Source organism: Physcomitrium patens, chromosome 6, assembly GCF_059467195.1.
Source record: "Physcomitrium patens ecotype Gransden chromosome 6, ASM5946719v1, whole genome shotgun sequence".
Classification (NCBI taxonomy): Eukaryota; Viridiplantae; Streptophyta; class Bryopsida; order Funariales; family Funariaceae; genus Physcomitrium; species Physcomitrium patens.
Window position 1 is genome coordinate 4926223 of NC_143415.1, and position 14855 is coordinate 4941077.

The window sequence follows — 14855 nt, forward strand, 5'->3', positions numbered from 1 at the left end:
CTTTTTATTATCTCTGGAGCCATGTATATTGGTGTTCCATATATATATCTATTTTTATTAATTTTGGGATTTCTTCCCACATTGATTTTTGAACAACCAAAATCAATCAATTTAACAATAGCAAATTGAAAACCATTATTGCATTTACCATCATCTATAATATTGAGTAGCGCATTATCTGGCTTTAAATCTCGATGTACAATTTGCATGTCATGCAAATAACACATTCTTCTTGCAATTTGATAAATAACATCAATAAGAAAATAATATGGCATTGATCTTTTTGCCTCTAATATATTGATCAAACTTCTTTGCATCAATTCCATCACCAAGTATACTTCTTCTCTTGAATTTTTCATTGATGAAGACTCCCTATACTCATTTGCATTACTTTTTGCAGCATAGTAATATTTGATCAAGTTTGGATGACTTGTGCTAGCTAAGATACCCACTTCTTTCATGAACAAATCATTCAAATCAACATCCATTATTTTTGTTGCACTAGAAAGTCCAAACCACTTGGATTCACGAACTTTTCCATAAGCACCCTAATTTATAATTTTTCCAAGCTCTAAACTTTTGATATCACTTGATACTTGCAAAGAATCCATCTCTCCACCTTCTATGCGCTACAACTCCTTCAATCTTACTAATAAATAGTTTGCCAATTTATGATCTTCATATTGAACATCTTTATTCATATAAATTAATCGTCGACATAGTTCTTCACCATCATGTTTAACATCTTCAAAAGTAGGAACATCAAACATTATTGGTACAATGTCCTCTAATTTTTTTGAACACTTTTTGGCAAGTAGATCTATTGCTACTTCATAATAAATCTTCAAGTCCCATGACAACTCTCTAAACATTTCTTTGTTTTCTATTTGAAAGATACTTGCTTCACACCACTGTTCTTGTGCACACTCTTTTATCAACATGTATATCTTCAATGTTGTATATTGAAATTATCAAAATAAAACTTCATATTCACTTCTTTTATTGCTACAAGCTCTCAAGCCTTCAAATACTTTGATAACACGACCAAGTAGTTTGCAAATATTTGCACATTGATTTCTATTCAATACAACTTTAAACTTTAATAATATCTCCATTTCATGATTGTAGTTGAAGCATTGAGTAAGCACATCTCCTTTATCAACTTCTCTTATTCAATTTATAAGCTTTTTATTCTCCAATCCTTTATATTTTCTAAATCAATCATTATATAAATGACACAAATTAATAAATAAATCAATAAAAAATCCACCCTATGCAACAAATAGCTTAATCCTCAAAAAAGACTAAGAATCTTAATAGAAGAACAAGTTTGAAGATGTTCTCACCATACTCCAAGTAACAGAAGTCTTCCACCCTTTAAATCATTCAAACTAGCTCCTATCTTGCAATTTGATTAGCCAAATTACAATTGTGATATGTTGTTCAATGTGCCATCATCTTCTTGCCAATCTTCATCCATAAAGCTTGAATTTTGAAAATAACAAATAAACAAACAAGTAAAGAGTGCATATCAATGCAAGAATGCATGACAATCCAAGTTCCCTACCAAAAGAATCAAACATCTACTAGATTAACATCATAAGTTAGAATATCTACAACATTCAATCTTAAAAACCCAAAACCTGTTCAAGCGCTTGCATAGGATACACCAAACATGAGCTTACTATCCAATCTATTGTCTGGCTTTTAGGCATTACCTAAAACACCATACTCTAAACACAAAAAGCCATCGTAACAATCTCAAAAAAAAAAAAAAAAAAAAGCTCTCATGTTGTTTGTAAGCCAAAATTTGGGCACTTCGAAGCAAGGAGAGAGCACACAGCAATGAGGATTTGGCTGCGAGAGGGTAAAGGGAAGTGAACAAGGGAACGAGGATGTGTGGTGTGCTTGAAACCCTAGACAGCATGACCAAAACACTGATGGGTTGACGAGAATGAGCCTACTAACAAACAATGGTGTACCAAAGACAAACATCCAAATTAAGTGTAAATAAAGATAATTTACAATAGTTGAGTCGAATGTGAAATGTATCACGACAAGATTCTTGACTGAACTAGTTCTAAAAATAAACCAGATTCTGTGATGTAAGTTAAATGGTAAAACCAAGGGAGATAAGGGAATTTATGCAAACAAAAGAAAGTAACGCGCTTTCTCACCTTGGACTACGATACCAACTACTGGAACAATCCTTCGCTTGTTGTTAGAGTTTAACATCACCAGTATTTGTAGCAATCCAATATTTCACAGTTCATCCTTGCTTCTCTCATAAGTTGGTAGGGTAATCCAAGGTGCAAAGGGGCAGTTGACCACTTGAATTGTTGCCAAAAAGTTTCGTTCTAACTCCAATTTGACTGATTCTGGGGTCGTCCGAAAGCGAAGATGGAGAGGCTCCAACACGCGGATTTCCACCTCAAAATTCAAAATTCACCAATGAATGCAAGAGACTAGTTCAAGCGAATCCGAGGTGACCCAATAATGAACCTACTGATAAACAATGGTGTACCTTACTGTATTCAGCACTGGACACACACACGCACACAGGGCTAGCAATATCTACTCAACATTGGTATCAGAAGTAAGATAAAAAAAAAAAAAAAAAAAACAACAAAGGATTCGCCCGGCTTCGGTGACCAACTGCATGAAATAGACGATGGACAGATAGTAGCGGAAAAAAACACAAGAAGAAAGGGAAAAAAGAAAACAAAAAAACTAGTATCCAGGATTGCCTTTCCCCGTTCTTCTTTCTATCACATGCTTGCCCAGGACGACGTTATCTGACAAGTGCCATTCCAAATTGGACTTGTTGTCGAAGGTAAAAGACGTGGTCTTCCAGAACGTGTTACAAGTGAATGGAAGCTTCTACTCGTTGGTTGGTTCGAACAACCGCAGTTATGCTTCAGGTGTTCCTCTTCAAATGTGAAAGTGCTGTTTTTTGCTATCTTTCTCGGATATTCGTGACACTTAGCTCTAACGAAAGAGATTCCTGCAGTCGCTCCTGTGTCATCCTTCTTGATGTGATTGATCGGTGACACTGGAGAAATTTCTTATCTCGAGGCAGCTGGTGCGTTGACGCTGATAACAAGCCCGTTGAAGCCCGTCGGGAGGTTATCGAATCTGAGTACGATGTGCTTTTGACAGTTCAATCAAGAGCATTGCAAGTGTAATGTAATCTCTGACTAAAGTTCAGTATTACCTGCAGTGGAAGAGCTCCAGGTCAGAGCTTCTGTTGAGAAAACTGAGTCATTCAACCTATATGACACAAACAGATTGAGAACATTAAGTCTTGAACAGACATATGACACAGAGAGGTTGCAATTGTGAGTCAAAGAAAGCTCATTCCTCAAAATGGACTAAGAATCTTCGTAGATGAACAAGTTTGAAGATGACCTCACCATATTCCAAGTTATAGAAATCTTCCGTTCTTTAAATCATTCAGATCCGCTCCTGTCTCGCAATTCGATGGTACACAAGCCTAGCCAGGATACAATTGTGATGTGGTGTTCAATGCGCCGTCATCTTCTTGCCAATCCCCATCCCTGAAGCCGGAATTTCAAAAATAAAAAACAGACAAACAAATACTGAATACACATCAACGCAAGAATGCCAGACAACCCAAGTCCCCAGCAAAAGATTCGGACTTCACCTGGATTAACATCACAAGTTACAGTCTCTAGAAAATGCTATATAATGAATACCCAAAACCTTTTGATTGTTAACGAGCTTGCATAGGATACACCTAACATGGGCTTACGATCAAGCCTAGTGTCTGGCTTCCAGCCATCACCTTGAGCACCACACTCGAAACACAGAAAGCCATCATAACAATCTCGGAACCAAAAAAAAGAGAAAACCACAGGATCACCTACTATCCGCGGCTCCTCGCTCTCACGATGTTTGCATACGGCACAGAGATGTCACGGCGTCATGTATGTAAGCGCAGATTCGAGCAATTCGAAGTGATGAGAGAGCACGCTGCTGCGAGGGTTTCGCTGCGGGTGGGCGAAGGGGGTGAGGATGTGCGGTGTGCTTCAAACCCTGGACATCAAGAACGGACCAGTGATGGGTTGTATCATCCAAGGGACGAGAATGAACATACCTTAGTGTATTAAGCACTGCACACGCACACATACAACTGTAAATATGAACGTATATGTTTTCCACTTTGAAATTGCGTCGACAACACTGAGGATGTCACGTGACACTGTGATAAGTTGGAAGAAAGGAATGAACATGGACAAGGGCTCTAGGGATTCAAATTTTGTCCAGTGAATCACTTCATGTACGTGCAAAATGCAATCTCAATATAATCAGATTTACCATTTCTCTTTGAATAACAGCCACTTTTTAATTATGGGTCGAATGAGAAAAAGAGGTGCCATTATTTGCACCTTCCAAAAAACAAATTGGGTTACTGGCCACATAAGAAAAGGCCAATATGTGCATCAATGAGAATACATGTGTGACAATCAAGTGTCCAATGTTTCGCTCATCTAACAAGGAAAATTTCTCACTAAATGGAATCTTTGTTAAATGTTTTTATACTAGCTGTGTCAAAATTGAAGAATACTTTCTTTTTGTAGAAAGGTGTCATACTTGAGCATGATAAAACTTACCATCTCTTCTACATTAATAAGATTTCTCTTACAAGGGTGAAGCCTTCTTTTGATCTGAGTGCAACAATTCCTATCATTAATAGAAATGAAAATTAGCCATAGATTTGTACAAAGCTTTGCACTTTTAAGATGGTGGCATGTCTTCGTTGGATGTGGTCGATAATTTTCCAATTCTCAACTACAACCTTTTTGAGTGAATTACAGCCGCCAGACACTAAAGCCATACCAGCTGAGGTTACACATAGACAGTACATCATATGACATGATTCTATAGTTTGGCACTTTGACACCAATTGGCCTCAACCTACGTCGCTAATTTTTCCACAATGTAAAAGAATGACCTCCTTAAGAAGAAGGCAATATGTTCCCAAAGTTGCAAGGCCTGTATCTCCCAAATTTTGCACTACAAGAGGCACCATTTCAAAGGTTGCAATGCATTTCAAGATATCATAGGGATGATAATAACGTCAAATACTATTCATGTATATTCTATTGTGACAATGAAGTTGATGAAAATTTAAGAAATATTATCATGCTGTGATGTATTTAAGTCTAGTAGTAGACGTATTTGACATTGACATCAAGGCGCATGAGAAGAGGGCATCCTTGAACAATGTTGATTAATCCCACATTACCCACTCAATGGCATCCACTCACATTTAGTAGCTTTAGTTCATGACATCCTTAACCTACTGCAATTACTGCATCATTCCTTGTTCTGTTAAGTCAACATCCAACAACATAAAAGAATGAAGTAAACTAATTGAACATGAATTCTTTTGTGATGGGATGAAGCTTTACAAATAAACACATTCACCATGTAGATTATAATTATGAATGTCCAAAATAGATTGAAAGATATCTATTATAGAAACAAAGATTAAGATCTATTAGCTTCTTGCAATGGATTCCAAATACCGCTATATCTTGATCACCAATTTGGTCATTGTAAATAGGTAAAGAAGTCATACATGTGCAATGCATAAAATAATATCACACAAATTTAAAACTTGTGATTTCTAGCTATTAGAAGTAAGAATGACTATATCTACCTTGTAATAGCGTCGAATGTGTAATTGTTGTAGTTGGTGACAACCTAGAGCAATACTACAGATTGTAAAATCACCAATCAATGAACAACCAATCAAATGTAGTGCTAGTAGTTGACTGTAGCCTTTTCCAACTTCTACAAGGCCTTCATTGCCTATTTTTTGACAATACTTTAACACAAGCTCTTGAAATTTTCTGCAACAAAGTACATCAAGTTAGAAAGGAAAACCCCTTAGAAAGAAAATAACAAACCAAAGTATCTACTAAATTACAAAATATGACCAACAAGCAAAAAAGACCCTTCATCAACTACAAAACATCTCTTAGAAGTATCAATGATTAATAATCATTGCTTCATTATAAATTAATGTAAGACTGAACCTCAACATACGACATGAGGAATTGAAAAATTTTGACATTTTATTGTGCCGTAAAAGAAGTTTTTTCAACCAACAAGAATGGCCCATAGTCTAAAGCCCTACAGTTCTAATCTTATAACAATGGTTTATTTCCAGTGCTTCAAGTTGGAGATAGCCTCCAACAATAGCAACAAGGCTATGGTCACCTACATAGTACAAATCATTCAATGTGATTATTTTTTAACTTTTTGCATCCTCTCTCAATAGCCACCAAAATTTTGTAGATGGAAAATATGTGAATCAGTAAAGGATATTATGACTACATAAGTAAACCTTATTCATGAGCATAAATTGTTTTGCACCTCTTTTTAAATTTAAGTTTTCATATACAAATAGGTATGTTTACAAAATATATATATATATACAAAATAATACTTTTTATTATAGTTTATAATTTTTTAATTAAGAGATTCAATATTACAAGTGAACAAACTTCTATTCATAATATTATTGTCTAAAGAGAAACAAGTCCTAGAAAAAAGCATCAATGCACAGCTCATCAAAATAAAATTACATAAACTATCAAAAAAAGTGATTGATGCATTATGTTAACTATATAATGAAATGTGTGAATAAGAAACTTGCCGGTCTATAAAATTTTGAAAGCTATAAATAGCTAAGGTCTCTAATAAAAGAAAATTACAGCCAATAACTTGCAAAGCTTTGTTCCACACAGTCACATATTATAGTCAAAGCATTTGCATTTGTTTACAATTCTGGTCAATTGTCAACCACACCATCTATCTCAATACACCCAGAGTTCAAAGTGAATTTCTTAAGCATGTTACAGTTGGTACCTACAACTTGACAATTGGAGGCAAATTATAACGAGGTGGTCAAATGTCAAAACCAATCAACATGCTTAAGGAGCATTTGTATCATCAATATGCAATCCAAGGCTTAATACATCCGGACTTATATAGACTCTATATATCTAATGTTTTACAAGATAACTTATTAGTTATAATGAACTAGGTTGAGAAAGCAAGATATATACAAAAAATGATTTAGGTGAAGAGATGAATGACCTTCAATGCTACATTTGTTACACAAGCACAAGTTATAATTCTGAGTAATTGAAGCAATTTTGCACAACCTTTAGTATTTCTCACTATGCTAATATCGTTGATTCCTTCACAAAAATATAAATTCAGCTCTTCCAATTCTTTACAATATATGTCCACGACCTTCAAACCTTGGTCCCTAATATAGTAGTCCTATTGCAGTTCCACTCGATAAATACATCTTTACATAGCTAAGAATTAAATCAAGATTATTTATCATACAAACATGAAAGAAGATTAGCTACAAATAAGTATAAAAAATAGAAATTATAGATTACAATCTTCATTTTGTAATAGGATAATACAACAATAATACACATAGATAAAAATATTGAAGTATAATTGTAGACATGATTGTATACCTGTAAGTCCAAGATCTTAAAGCCTTTGCAAGTACTTTTTAGAATGACAAGGCTATGACTTGACATTGCATAGTACCATACAAGAAATAGACTCTTTAATCTTGGGCATCTTTCTATCAAAAATCAAAGCCCCATATTTAAAAAATTATTCAAACCAATGTCGTTGCTTTCATCTTCATAATTCATCACCATGTAGTATCTCCTTCTCCTTTTCTTCTAAGACAATATCATGCCTATATCTTTACCCTGCCACAAATATCCAATAAGCAAACACTTGCAATGATTCAGCCATTTGATTAATAGTTCATGCTCAAAATCGTCTAAAAAAAGATTATATTCAATAGAAAACGTTGAAAGTAAAGATCAAGGCATTGAAGAACATCAGCAACTTTCTTTATCAGATTCTAGTACATTGCTGAGTGTGTCATATTCAAATCTTTACATAACATTGTAATCTTGAAAGTTTCTCAATTGCCTCAATATACAAGATTAGCTACAAAAAAAACTTCAAAATTAGCTAAAATTGCATTACATTTGACCTAAAGGATCCATAACTTATCATAAAGTGAACTTCAAGACAAATTCAATGTATGGGACTTACAAGAAATAACTTCATTATATAAGAACAAAATATTTATTAATGTGAGAGTTGGTTGTTGATAAATATAGGAATAGGTAATTTCTTGTCTATGCAAACTTATCATAGGTATAAAAATCTTTGAACTATCATTGCTAAATATGCATTTAACTGCCTCGTCATATATAAAATTAGGAAATGGTGACATGTGCTGTCCAATGTCTTCCATCTTTCATAGACCAATGAATAAGCATCTTAGTTGTTGTCCCTTTCATCGACATATTTCACAATTTCTATTAGTGTCTTATCGTGTAGTAAGTTTATCAGATCTTATCCTTTCACCATGCTTGATGGTCCAATAGTTTGGTGAAAAAAAACTATAAAGATTATTCAATCGACATGGTAGTGGTTGCATTATCTTTTTAATTTATACATATGCCTTTTCTAGCTTCAGTGCTAAGTTCAAGTCAAAAAAATTTCAAAACATCGAGCCAAATTAATACTCACAAAAGCAGCCATTTCTACATTCTACAAAAAAAAACTCACCAAAATTTGCAAAACATGAATCCACTACACTGCCAACATACTTTGTTCAAATCTTTTAGCAATCAAGAGTCCAAAGTGGATGTAACACATGAATCCATTTGCTGATCCACAAAGACTTATTGTGCCTACCACCCATTATACTTCAAATCCTAACTATCGTACCTTCCGAGAAGACAATGCATTGATTTAGTCTACATTTTGGCTCTCATGTTGCTATAGCACTAGAAGCAAGCCATCTCAAACCAACAAGACGTTAGACCTCTGACCATGGTTACTTTGAAAAAGCTTTTTATTCTTTTCAACGTTTACATTATAAACCTCTGTTGGTTAATCCAACTCATGGATTTGCTCATCTTATTCATTGCCATGTCATCAAACCATTTCTAAAAGGAACTATCTACCTAAGTAGCAACAACCAATCTTCCTCGCTACATACTTTGATTCTCATGTTTCTATTCACAAGGATATGGCTTTCATATAGTGTTGCTATTGCACTTATTGTCTTGTTGTATCTAAAGTGAAAATGATGCGTTGTTGAATTGTGGCATTTTTCTATGTCCATAATTGTGGCAGTTTTCTTTGAGACCTGCTCTCAAAAAAGACACCAATCTTCCACTATCATATTGCCGTACTTTATGGCTCAATAATATCACATCAATTTCAAATTACAAATACAAGTATATGCACAAATCAACACACACATACTTTGACACTCTTTTCATTTTGATTCCTTTGATGATAAATAAATCTATGTCAACTATTAATCTATGTTGAAATTATATTATATTGTATTGATAATAGTTCAAGAGCTTCTAAAGCAAAATGGTAAAAAAATATCTAATATTGCCAATGTTAAAAAGAGTCATTCAAGATCTAATACTGTGTATGTTTGTAATTTAATTAAAGCTCAATCATTTCACAAACATTTTTTTAATAAATAAAAAAATAATGTAATAAGCTATAATTAATAAAATTATTCTATTGATTCGATAATGTTTTAAAGATCAATATTTTTTAAATAAAGTTTTGAAGCTTTATGAGGTTAAATCTTATAAAAAATATAGCCAAATTATCTACAACAAATATAGTGTAGATATGAAAAGCACAAACTTAAACATTATAAAAAAAAAATAAGAATAATATTAAGAATGTTGAAATAATGAGTATAAAAAGAAGGCCAAAGCCAATTATTTTTTTAGTGGTTTGGTATTATTAAAATGAAGAAAAAAAATACATTTTAATGATTTTGGATATCTATGACTTATTACTCAATAGGATTAAAGTCATGAAGTTTCTAATGGATATACTATTTTATTAAATAGTAGTCATAAAACAATCACAATATTAGAGTTAAATGACTATGTATATTGATCCTAATTCTTTTAGTACTTATGTCATGTATTCACTTAAAATCACATTGGAATCTTAATTCAATTAATTTCTATTGAACCATGTTACATATCAATATATAATATATACAGTAATATTTTACTCCATTTATATGAACTCTTTTTTTCTCTTTCAAAATCTTCAACCTGAACAACAATTGCAACTTTATTCAACTCACTAACTTTATTAAGAACAAATGAAATTTAAAAATGTCATCTGATTATATTTATTACCTAAAATATGTATATATATATATATATATATATATTATTTAAGGCATCAATTTGTATAAAATCTAAAGAATTTTTTTGATGGGTGTATCATTAAAAAAAAAAAAAATACATCAAATTAAGATATTATTAAGTTTATCTTAAAAACCATACATTAGTTTCATTGCATTTCTTACTTATCTTATTAATATTATTATTAGTATTTTTTCCACAAAAAAAGTCATATTTCAAAGAATATTTCAAAAAATACTTATTAAAGAATCCAATATCCCAATTCTACTCAATCTTAATTCTTTAACATATTTCTTAAACAAGAAAGAAACAAAAAATAAGTATAATCATCTAGGGAATAAGGAGCCACAAAAACAAAGCACATTTGATTCAATGGCCATTACCACTCATTATCATCAACAACGTATTTGATGCAAGAATTCAATGCTATTACTATTGTTATTGTTGCTCTACAATCCCATATGCCTTAGTGCCCACAAAAATCTCTACTTTCCACTTTCTTATATTTCACTTGACTTCACATTGTCACCTTTTTAATCAATTAGTAGGAATACATTTATATTGTGTATACAAAAGAGCATGGTGTTGTTACAATCTAAGTTGTTGCAGGTATAGTAGTTTTACAAATGAGCCAAACATGGGGTATCAAATCTCAATTATTTCTTCTTGATTCTATGACAAACTATCTTATCTTAATGTAATTGTGGTTTAGGAGGTCATCCGGCATGCTTTCATGGATCTTCTATGACATTGGCCCTTTTTCTTTGGAATTGTAGCCATTGTGTGTGTAATGAGCTTATGAGCATGAAGAAATCAGATAGGCTTGCTTCCCTAATGCAGTTTGGTGTCCCAACAATGCATGTCGAGCTTTAGATGATGAAGAGAGGATATAAAGGATGATAGATGAAGATGATACAATCTATTAAAAAGAACATATTTCAATGATTTTGGGCATATGTGACTTATTGCACTATAGAATTAAAGTCATAAAGTTTTTAATTAGAAATATTATCTTATTAAATGATAACCATAAAATTATCACCGTGTTAGAGTTAAATAGATATGGATATTAATTCTAATTTATTTAGTACTTATGTCATGTATTCATTTAAAATCACATTAAAATCTTAATACAATTAATCTCTATTGAACCATATTTGAAACATGATCGGATTCTATAAACTCTAAAACTTTATCAAATCTATAACAATAAAGATATCAATAGAATAAAAATTCAAGCACATCAAAATAAAAATTAAAAGTAATTAAACAAAATAGAATCTAAAAGTTAGGATTGAGTAGTAAAAAATAGAATCAAATAGAATAGAATAAAATAAAATAAAATAGAATCCAAAAAACCAAACTTTACTAAAAAAAGAATCTGAAGCCATACTTGATCGAATGTCCAAATAACCTGAGTTAGTCTTATTTATACTTTATTCAACTATCTTGGAACTTTTTAGAATGTTTCTAATGGTAAGTCCTATCATGATAACTGTTTAAAGCTTTTCTAGAAGATTACATGGTAGATCCTACATGAACCTCTACTTTAATTTAAATTTTAGAAATTTTCTAAAAATGACTCTACGTCCATATTTCTATATGCAAATAATAAAAATATCTTATCCATGCCTTATTAAAATATTACACACCAATATGTAATATGTGTAATAAAATTTCACTCTATTTACTTAAACTTATTTATTTTTGTTTCAATATCTTTAACCTAAATAGCAATTGCAGCTTTGTTCAAGTCACTAACTTCATTAAAAATAAATAAAATTTATGAAATACTATTTTACTATATTTTTTACATTAAAATAAAAAAATAGAAATAAATAAATATATATCATTTTATTATTCAAGCCTTCAATTTATACAAAAACTAAAGAATTTGATTGATTGATGCATCTTTAAAAGAAAAAAGAAAAATACACAAAATTAAGATATTTTTAATTTTATCTCAAAAACCATTCATTAATTTCATCACAATTCTTACTTATCTTGTTATTATTATTATTATTATTATTATTATTATTATATTTTTCTAGAAAAAAATCCATATTTTGAAGAATGTTTTAAAATAAACTACAAAATCTTATGTCTTAATTTTATTCAATTGTAATTCTTCAACATGTTCTTGGAATAAAAGGAGAATAAGAAATAAATATTATCATGAAGCAAATAAGGAGCCACAAAAGCAAAGTTGATTTGATTCAAGGACCATCACCACTCATCATCATTGTCAACGCATATGATGCAAGAATTCTGCATTCTTGCCATTGCTGCCCCACATTCCACTTTGCAGTATTTTCTTCTACTTCACATTATCACCCTCTCAATTAATTAGCGTAGAATTGATTGAAACAAAAATGATCGTAATTTGGTACTTCTATTACAAGAGAAGCAAATAGAATTGTATTAGAAGTTTAAAATTAGTAAATATAAAATCTATGGTATATTCTAAAAAAAGCTAGAATTTTACAAAAATCTTTATTTTGGAATATTTTATTCCATGAGCTTTAGTTCTTTGCAATTAAAAAATAGAATTATTAAGAATATAAATATATTTTTATTGTATGTATAGAAGGACATGATATTATGTGCAACTAAGGTCATTATAGGTGAAATAGTTGTGCAAATGAAATCAAACGTGGGATGTTAGATCTCAATTATTTCTTCTCAATTCTATGACAAACTATTTGAACTAAAGACAACTATAGTTCTACAAGTTTTTCAAAATATTTTTATGAATATTCTATGACATAGAATCTTTTTCTTTGAAGTTGCAACCATTGTGTGCAAAATGAGCTTATGAATGTGACAAAATCAAATAGGCTTGCTTACCTAATGCAATTCGGTTTCAAAATGATGCATGCTAAGCTTTAGAAGATGAGGAGAATATATGAAGGGTGATAAATGATGATGATGTAATCTAAGATAGTATTGTAAGCTTATACTTCTTCAATACTATATTGTATTTTCTATTATTAGCCAAAGTTAAATTATAAATTTTAAACATATATTTTTATATAAATATTAAATATTATTTACATAGAATTTTAATTTCAAAAAAGCTTGTCTATAAAAATACTTACTTGAAATATTGATATATCATTGGATTTGAGTCTTAATAATAGATCAAGCCTTCTAAAAGATATTACAAATGGATGAAAGATTGTGCATGTTGGATGCTTAGGACAACCGCATTTGTGTTTCAGGCATTATTCTTCAAAGATAAAATGAGCTCTTATCTAATACTTTTCTTAAGCATTTGTGGTACTAAGCTCATATGAAAAAATTTCCTATAGTGGTTTATGTGTCATCTTTCTTATTATGATTGATCAAATACATTAGAAATTTTTTTTATCTCAAGGTATATGGTAGATAGCTTCTAAATAACAAGTCCAATGATACTCAATGGGAGGTTCCCAAATGTGAAGACAATGTTCTTTTGACAATTCAATCAAGAGCATTTCAAGTGAAGTTGAACAAGGTTTGATGACATGAACTCATGTAAGCCACATAAGATTGTTGATAAGTAGATTAGATATACAATATACTCAAAATTTATCTCAAATAATTTGAGCAAATTGATATAGTATTATTGCATAGGATTGGATGTAATGTCTCTTTTTGAGGCATATAATTGTATATACTATGAATCTGAGGATATACAAAGCATTGATTTTTTATTGTAAAGATGTAAAGCATTGAATTGGTTCAATGACAATAATCAATTTGACTCAGCAACAACTTGTTTGTAAGAATTGAAGTAACAAAGTGAGAGGACTACCTTGGAGTGCCAAAAATTAGTACTTAAATAATTTAATTCACCATAGAGGGCAACAGAGTGAGCCAATGTGAATAAACTAATAAAAATAATTTAAAAAATATGACAAAAAGGATCAAGTAAAAATAAGTGAATAATGTCAAATTAAAATTGTAGAAGTGAGGTACTAAGGCAAATTAGAATTAAAGGTGAAATATAATTGAAAGACAAATAGCAAGCAAACTAAAAAATGAAACAAAGGTTATTTTTTTTTCTGCTTACGAGGCAAGAAGTTTTCTTACAATTGATTTGAATTAGAAGCATACTTGAGGCAATTCACACTTTACAAGTTTGGATTGAAAATGAAAGGATTGAATATGACAATAGCAGATTCTATAAAAGCAAAAAATAATAAAAATAATTGTGAATCAATGAGAGCAATAAAAAAAAAAATGAAGTAAGAATGCAATAAAAAAATAAAAACAAGAACAAAAGAAATCAATATACTATTGTAGAAAAATAATTATGAAGCGAGAAGAAGTTTGGCACAAAAAGAATGCAAGAAGAGTGATGATAAAAATAACAAATAAAATGCAGCAATGAAGAATCTAACAATAAGAAATTTATGTGATATTATGGAAGGCATCCAAAAGTGTGATTGAAGGGTGGCGGAATTTGCAAGAGAACTACAATTGAGCAAAAAGAAGAGGATAATATCATATTGTATATAGGATTTTAATTATTTGCAAAAAATTAGACTAGAGAGATTATCAACAAGAATAGCATCACATCAATATAAA

General features: G+C 31.0%; 1 long non-coding RNA gene across 2 annotated transcripts; it reads right to left on the reverse strand.

The window, feature by feature from the left end:
* Positions 1–1074: 1074 nt before the first annotated feature.
* LOC149989111 (uncharacterized) lies at positions 1075–4038 on the reverse strand. 2 transcript variants are annotated; one of them, XR_016503228.1, is made up of 4 exons: positions 3884–4038; positions 3414–3557; positions 2178–3270; positions 1075–1484 (listed from the first exon to the last, which is right to left on the reverse strand). It is a non-coding gene; the product is annotated as an uncharacterized LOC149989111 (long non-coding RNA). The 2 variants fall into 2 exon arrangements; XR_016503229.1 differs by lacking the exon at positions 1075–1484 and having other exon boundaries at positions 1980–3270; positions 3888–4030.
* Between the last annotated feature and the right edge of the window lie 10817 nt (positions 4039–14855).